Raw genomic sequence first — 9,302 nt, 5'->3', positions numbered from 1 at the left:
CTCGAGTGTTATCGTTCCTGTCACTAAATATTTAACGGTCACATTAATATTGAATTAATATACATTTACTTAAATACTTCATTGTACAAAATAAAAAATTAAACATTCAAAATTACTTTATAACATATTCGAACACTTATTTAATTTGGGTAAAAGTCGTACTGATTTACACAATAGCTTTATCTAATGAAGCTGATTTGATTTCAATTTTATTACCTTAATTTTACACACTCATTTTCTCGATTATTATGTATAGTTCATAGATCTCTTTTATAGTTCATAAATCTCTTTGCTTTTTCCATAAAACAAAGAGAGAAATACTTTTTTTTCCCTTCTCAAAACCAATAAAAAGAATTTCATTAGTGAAAGATAGCATACCATCGATGTAACGAATACATTGAAACAAAATAGTTTACACTTACGAGTTTAAAACAGCAATTACCCCAAAAATGCAAATTTATGACATAATTATGATAAAACGCATAATATAAAGATAATGACAAAAAAATAAAATTAAGAATAATATGCACAAGTGAGAAGATGTCAATTCCCTGTCATTTTCACGAGGACAATAATATTGTTGCACGTGTGCGGCGGCGCGGTGATCGTCCACCCTTAAGAAAAAATCGGAATATTTATTCCTTGGAAAAAGGGAGAGAGACAAGGAATTCTTGTCTCTACAAGTGAAAATATGGACTGGGAGTCGCCACCTAGTATTCTGGTTACTAGGAACCTTAACTGGTCTTTAGAGATCGGGTACGGAGACTGGGTTGCGTAAAGGGAAGGTATTAGCACCCCAACTACGCCCTACCTAAGGTAGGCTGCATTGTTTTAATGTCTGATAAAATCTAAGGTTGTGTTGTGGTTTTTTGTTGTTCGGAATACGCATTACATGTAATGTCATACCCCAGGTCTTATTGTAAAAAAATGAAACATCCGGAATTTAAATATCTGGAATATGTATTACGTATAATGTCATATCCCGGATATTAAAAAAATAAATAAATAAAATTTTTATTGTTTTTGAAATTTTGGCCAATGTTCTCTTGACTTTAATAAACTGGTTATTAAAGCCAAAATGCATGCTAAAATATTGTTTTTTTGACATATAAAAAATACGATATGATTTTGTAGATTTGAGACACTTGGCCGTTTGCACAAAAACATTTTTTTCTCTTTTTCAATTTTTTATTTTATTTTTGGAAGTTTTTGCCGAAAACCAGGTATTTTAATATCAGATTTTTGTATTTTTAACAACATAAAAAATACCACCAAATATTAATAAAAAATGACATAAAAATTACACGGAAAAATTATAAAATGCTGAAACAAATATTTTTGATTTTTTTTATTTTAAATGGGCCGGATTAGGCCCAAATATATGGGCTGGGCCGAACCTAGCCCAAAGCATGGGCTGGTTACTGTGCACATAGTAACCGGGGTTACTGTGTGTACAGTAACCAGAGAATTAATCTGCGGGTTACTGTGCACATGCACAGTAACCGTGAATTAATTAGCGAGTTACTGTGCACATCACAGTAACTCGCTAATTAATATGCATGCAGAACAAAAAAAAACGACGGGAAAAACAGGGGGGCGGAGTCTACCTGCGGTGGACTCTCTTCTCTGCTTCTTCTTCTTCTGCTTTCTTCTCTCTGTCTCTCCCTTCTCTTCTCTTCTCCTCCCTTTTTTTTTTTTTTTTTTTTAGCAGCCCTCCCCTGTATTTATAGGAAAAAACAGGGGAGACATCATGGTGGCCGCCGCCGCGTCCACTATCGATCCGTGGATAAAAAGGAGGAGGCAAGTGGGTGATTGCGGGCGTCTTATTGCTCCAAATCCGGGTGAAAAATTAGGTGAAAAGGGGAAGAAAAAATCTTCTTCTTCCCCTGCCTCGCGTGTCCAGGGGAAGAAGAAGAGCTACAGTGCCGTCAAAACGGCACCGTTTTGGGCTTCTGTTTTTTGTTTTTTTGTTTTTTTTTTTTTTAGCAACAGTGAATGAAACGGCGCCGTTTTGGTCAAAACGCGCCGTTTCATTTAAAAGAAAAAGGCGCCAAAATACGTCAGATTTCAAAGAAGGCCCTCAATTTGCGCGCATTTTACAATTTCGTCCTTGGTCTCGGATTTCTTCAATTTAGTCCCTAATTGGCCATTAAACTTCAATTTTTATGCAATTAAGCCCCTGATTTGACCAAATAAACTTCCAAAAATTATAATTTGACCCCAGAAAATTAATTTCTTCTAATTAAAGCCCAAATTAACTCCAAAAATCAAATTTTCTTGCAATTAAACTCTCCATAAATTCAATTAAACCTTTAATAAAATTTAATTGAGTCCATAAACTTCTGATTTTGGATTTTTTCTTCCTCAAATTGAATTTTCTTTATCATCGGGGCTCTCATCAGTCAATGATATACTGTCAAAAATTATTTTTTGATTTTTGAACATCCTCAATCAATTTTTGAGCATTTTTAGGGCGCTCTGACATTTTTTTCACTGTTCTATTTTTTGATAATATATTTTTTTTGAATTTTTTGTATTTTATTATTTTTTATGTGGGGACCCAGAAATGGGTTACAACAAATATAATGGTCAATAATGATTACAATAATGTTTTAAGAAGTTTGCATGTGATATTAATAACAAAGGTTCTCTCGTGCGCGACTTTTTTTTTCATTTTAAAAAATAAAATAATTTGAATGATTACTTAGATATTTCACAATAATGTTTTAAAAAAACTAAATTTTATTTATTTATTTATTTGTTTTAAATTAATCATTTTTAATATGTTTTTTTTATTATTTTGATGTGTTGATGTCAAAAATTATTTTTTAAAAAATATATATTATTGTGATGTATTTCCGAAAAAAAAACACTTTGAAAATCAACTAGTATCACACTCCTAAACATACTTTAAATTCATGGGTTATTGGATTCTTGCCTCAATTTAGATTAATTAATTTCATTAAAGAAGCATTTTTTGTCTTCAAAATTTTTTATTTTTAATTTTAAGTGGATTAAATCTACATCAGATCTAGTTGGTTCAACTGAATTTTTCAACTTAAAAAAAGAAGAAGAAGAAGAAGAAAACATGAAGTAGTTTGCAAATCCTTTGATATGAGTAGCAGTCATCAAGGTGGAAGAAGTAGGAAATCTACAACCAGCAACAATCAGAAGATATCAGGGAACTAAAATTAACCCTCTAATAATTAAACATCTTGGGAGTACCCTAGAAATCCTTTGATATTTTAATTGCTTATTTAAAGCATATCAATCATTAAGTAGTTCATCTGACGTCAGTGCCTTATGATCTAGTTTCTATCTACCTTTCTAATTAAATCATGTAAATGTTGAAGAATCTTTTAATTATATTATTAAATCTAGTTTAATAAGTTAATTATAAAATCATGCAATTTAGTTTTTTTTATCTAACTTTCTAATTAAATCATGTAAAAGTTAGCTTAAATTAAATTGATTGATTTTATGAATTAAAATATAATTTTAATAACTGGTAAAACATGATTTAATTTTTAATAAAACTTTTAAAATGATAGCTTTTTTAAAAATATATATACCATTATACTACATGGGTGTTATCAATTTTGCACCCAATTTATTTTTTATATTAATTTTATTACTAAATTATTTTGATTTTTCAATTAAGGATTTATGTTACAATTACCTAAAAAATTAAGTATTTTACAAATTAATATCATTGGGAGTGTCCATAAATCCTTTGATATTTTAATTGCAAATTTAAAACATATCGTTCATGAAGTAGTTCAGCTAGTTTATTGAACTGTTATTCATTGGATAATTGTTTTTAAATGTTAAAAAATATTAAAAGCATGAAGAATCTTTTAATTATATTATTTATTTAATAAGTTAATTTTATAATTTAGTTTGTTTTTTTATCTAACTCAAGTTTTAAATTAAATCATGTAAAAGTTAGTTTAAATTAAATTAATTGATTTTATGGATGAAAACACAATCTTAATGATTGGTAAAAATATGACTTTTTAATAAAACTTTCAAAATGATAGCTTTTTAAAAAATATATATATATATATATATATATATACCATTAAACTACATGGGTGTTATCAATTTTGCACCCAATTTATTTTTTATATTAATTTTATTACTAAACTATTTTAACTTTTCATAGAAAGTAAACAAAAAAAATAGTGTAAGTCTCAACCTAGATTAACTTGTCAAACCCGCAACCACGGTCATGAGATTGTGATAACTTTATAAAAATTAATCAAAACAAATTATAAATTTTAATTTTCAATAAACTTATTGTTAAAGGTTGAAATTGAAAAAAAAAATCAATCTAAAAATATTATATAATAAAAGACTTGAGTCTTCACGACTTAATTCGCAAAACACGTAACCTCAGTCATAAAATCAGGATAACCTCATAAAAAACAAACCAAAATAAATCATGAAGCTTAATTCATAATCAACCTAGTATTAAATGATAAAATTAAAAAAAATACCAATTATAAAAAGATAAAAAAAAATTAAGCTAACTCATCAAACTCGTAATACGAGTTATTAGACTTAGCTAACCATATATAAAGCAAACTATGATAAATTATTAAGCCTAGTCTCCAATAAACTAAATGTTGAAATATGAAATTATGAAAATAATATATAGATTTAGAAAACAAAAAAACAAAATTAAAAAAACATTATTGGAATGAATAGTGAATTCACCACCTCTTTTAGTTTATAGTGTAAAGAAACTGAACTAACCATATATAAAGCAAACCATAATAAATTATTAAACCCGGTCTCTAATAAACTAAATGTTGAAGTATGGAAATAGAGAAAGAAATATAGATTTAGAAAAAAAAAAAAACAAGTAAGAAAAACACTATTGATGATGCATTTTTTTAAAATTTTAAGATTTTGATCATTGGAGATAAAAAAAAAATGAAAAAATAACCTAAGTCAAACTTGGTAAATCTATTGAATCGATGACTTGAGATATAATATCAGGATAACTCAACAGAAAAAAAAAAAAGTGGAAAAAAATATACCAATTTTCAAAAAACTTAATTAAAAAAAACAAATTCTCTCATGTATTGCTTCAATTTAAATACAAGAGGATGAAATTAAAAATATTAATTTAATTAAAAAAAATCCTTTTAAAGAAGCAAAATTGAACAAAGATTGCAAGAAAAAACTTTGAGGCAACCCTTGTTATTTTTAAAAGAAAGATAAATCCTATAAAAAGAAAGTAAAAAAATAATGTTATAGGTTGAAATATGAAAAAAGAAAAAGAGATTAAAAAAAGAAACAAAACACCAAAGAAGCCTAAGTGAACCCTATAAACTCGGGTTAAAGTCTTAAACCCGCAATCCATTAAATTCTTAACCCAAGCTCAACGCAGGAGCTCAAAACTAAAAAAGTAAATATTGGAAGATAAAATCAATTAATTTAATTCAATTTTAAAATAAAATTCCTTCATAAAAACTAAATTCAACAAAGAAAAAAAAACAAGGCAATCTGCGTTATTTTTAAAAAGACTAAAAAATACCATATAAAGTGAATTAAAAAATAACAAAATGCTGGAGGATGGAAAAAAAAAAAAAAAAAATAAACTGGGGTCAATCTCTTAAACCAATAAATCGTTAAATTTTTAGATTCAGACTCAACTAAGAAGCTAAAGACCCAACTAATTAAATGTTGGAGGATGACATAATAGTAAAAATCAATCTTTCAAGGTCAAAAAAATACAATAATAAAAAAAGGATTAGATTTAACAAGAAAAAAAACTAAAAAATAATGACATTGAAAAAAAAAAACAATTGTAAAAACCATTTGAAAATTGAAAACAATTCTTAATTTAGTAGACTATTTTAAATAAAAAATAATGCAACAAAGATAATAAGGATGAAATTGAAAAAATCACATAATTTCATATAATTTCATAAATTATTCTAAATTTAAAAAATTATAATAAAGAGAATAGGGATGAAATCATAAGTACAATAAACTTTATGGACTAATTTGATTTTTTAATCCCAACACGGAAATCGAGTAGGAGTGAGGGAAAAAAAACAAAAGGTCACACGCGTCACACCAACCACTATAGTGCTACATGCGTCATTGATTCATGGGGGTTGGGACGTTGAGATTATTCGGAAGCCTCCCTGGAATCACCATTTTGGCTATTGAATGATGATGCATACACCGTTTGAAGGTGGCAAACATTGTTCACATGATTCTGTTTTTTTTTTTAAATTAATTTTTTAATTTACCAAATTATCTTATTATCTTCAATGACACCCAATAACTACTAAATGACCACATCTAAATGACAAAAAAGCGTTAGAGTCAAAAATAATTGTTTTAAATTTTCAGGGGCAATGAAGTAACATACTTGGTGAAAAATCAAGTCAAGGATTAATAAGCCCTTCCCTTGTGCAAGCTTGTTTTTCAAGGGCTTAAAATCAAGTCAAGGATTAATAAGCCCTTCCCAAGATGATGGTTTTAGGTATGCTATAGATTAACATGCACCTAAAGCTGGACTTCAGGGCTATATTGTTTTCTAAAACTGTTGAATTTCAAAGTAATCTGAAGATTGGTCATCGATCCTCGTACACTTTTGAATACTATTAACGATGCATTTTTTTTTAAATTGAAGATTTTGATCATTGACTTGAGATAAAAAGAAAAGAAAAGATATGAAAAAAAAACCTAAGTTAAATTTGGTAAATCTGTTGAATCAATGACTTGAGATATAATATCAGGATAACTCTATAGAAAAAAAAAGGTAAAACATATACCAATTTTCAAAAAAACTTAATTAAAAAAACAAAATTCTCTCATGTATTGCCTCAATTTAAATACAAGAGAATGAAATTAAAAAAATTAATTTAATTAAAAAAATCCTTTTAAAGAAGCAAAATTTAACAAAGATTGAAAGAAAAAACTTTGAGGCAACCCTTGTTATTTTAAAAACAATGATAAATTCTATAAAAAGAGAGTAAAAAAAGAATGTTATAGGTTGAAATAAGAAAAAAGAAAAGAGATTAAAAAAAGAAACAAAACACCAAAGAAGCTCGAGTGAACCCTATAAACTCGGGTTAAAATCTTAAATTCGCAATTCATTAAATTCTGACCCAAGCTCAATGCAGGAGCTCAAAACCTAAATAATTAAATGTTGGAAGATATAAATTTATTATCTATTTGATAAAGTATCAGGATGTTTTAGTATGATTGGTGTACTTTCACGCAAAGATGATGGTTTTAGGTATGCTATAGATTAACAACTAGTTTTATTTTTCCTGTGTGTCAAATATTTGGAGAAAAGAGAGAAGACAATGCGACTTTTTGTTCATACTGATAATGCGATTGTTTTAAATATGTGCAAAAGGCAGAAAACATGCACCTAAAGCTGGACTTCAGGGCTATATTGTTTTCTAAAACTGTTGAATTTCAAAGTAATCTGAAGATTGGTCATCGATCCTCGTACACTTTTGAATATGCCAATTATCAATATAATATTTCTAAAGAGTTAGCTGCACGTTTGAAACGTTGCATAGGATTCTGATGCGAATTCACTTGTCCATACATCGATTTGAAATATGGTTTTGCGATAGAAATATAATTTAGATTCTAGAACTTCATCTTCTTCCGCAGTACTGTCCAAACATCATCAATAAAGAATGATTTGGTAGTGGAGAGTGGGACTGATTCTTGGCATATTTTATCTGAGTCGGATGATTATATGTTAGAAATCCATGAAGCGCAAAGGCACTCACACAACTTTTCATGGCGGTGCTCCCCAGTAGCTAGAGACAAACATTTAAATAACTCAGGATAAGTACACGGGGATTCTTAGGGGAAATTATTTATTTTTTAGTTATTTTTATTTAATTTAGAAAACTATTTTTGTTTATGGTGTTTATTTTTTTATTTAGTTTAGAAAAAAAAAATATAACAATAACTACTCTCAACCAAATTTACAATTAACAACAAATATCTTTATATTTTATAAGAATAACAAAATAATTATTACGGTGGATAAAAAAATTATAAGAAGGGTTACAGTGAGTCCTCCTTCTGTTCATTTTTAATGCCGTAAAAGATAATAAATGTTTCCTAATTAATTAGATGGCCTTGTCTCTAGAGTCACTTTTTCTTCGCGTACATGGCATGGACTTCGGAGTCGTTTTCAAGCAATTTAAAGAAATCTTTAACAAGTCCCGTATATTAAGGCTCTGCATTGATTTTTATTGGGGTATTTTGACATGTTTTTTTGAGGTTATATATATAATTTAAATTTAAATTTAAAAATAAATTAACTGAATTATAGTATTTAAATTTAAATCCAATTAAAAATATGAGAGTTGATATAATATAACTCAATTAACTTGACGGGTCAAAAATAAAACGAATAATAATAAAATTATAATTTTACTCCAAATAAATTTTAAAATGCTTAGCCACGTGTGGAATTCAAGCTTTCACACTCGCTTGCCTCTTGAATTCTTCCTGCCTAAAATATGAACAACAGGAAGCTGTTCACACTGGCGATGATTTCTGTATTCTTTTTTTTTTTATTTTTTCTGTCAAGAGCGGACCTCCTGACAATAAAAAAAAGGAAAAAGGCAACCTGTGTTATTTTAAAAAAAGACTAAAAAATATCATATAAAGTGAATTAAAAAATAACAAAATGTTGGAGGATAGAAAAAAAAGAAAAAAAAAAAAACAAAGAAACCAGGGTCATTCTATTAAACCAACAAACCATTAAATTTTAGATCCGGGTTCAATTAAAAAGCTAAAGACCTGGCTATTAAAATGTTGGAGGATGATATAATAAAAAATCAATTTAAAAAAACCTTGCAAGGTAAAAAAAAATTGTGAAAACCATCTAAAATTGAAAACAATTCTTAATTTAGTAGACTATTCTAAAAAAAAAAAAAAAGGCAACAAAAAGAACAATGATGAAATTGAAAAAACCACATAATTTCATAAAGTATTCTAAATTAAAAAAGTTATAATAAAGAAAATAGGGATGAAGTCATAAGTACAATAAACTTTAGGAACTGATTTGATTTTTTAATCCAACACGAAATTACTTTATTACATATTCGAACACTTATTTAATTTGGGTAAAAGTGTCACTGATTTACACAATAGCTTTATCTAATGAAGCTGATTTGGTTTCAATTTTATTACCTTAATTTTACACACTCATTTCCTCGATTATTATGTAACGGGAATGTCTATCTTTTTTTAATAGTTCATAGATATCTGTGCTTTTTCCATAAAACAAGAGAGAAATA

The sequence above is a fragment of the Populus alba genome, chromosome 1, assembly GCF_005239225.2.
Source record: "Populus alba chromosome 1, ASM523922v2, whole genome shotgun sequence".
NCBI lineage: Eukaryota > Viridiplantae > Streptophyta > Magnoliopsida > Malpighiales > Salicaceae > Populus > Populus alba.
This window is presented reverse-complemented; position numbering follows the sequence as displayed.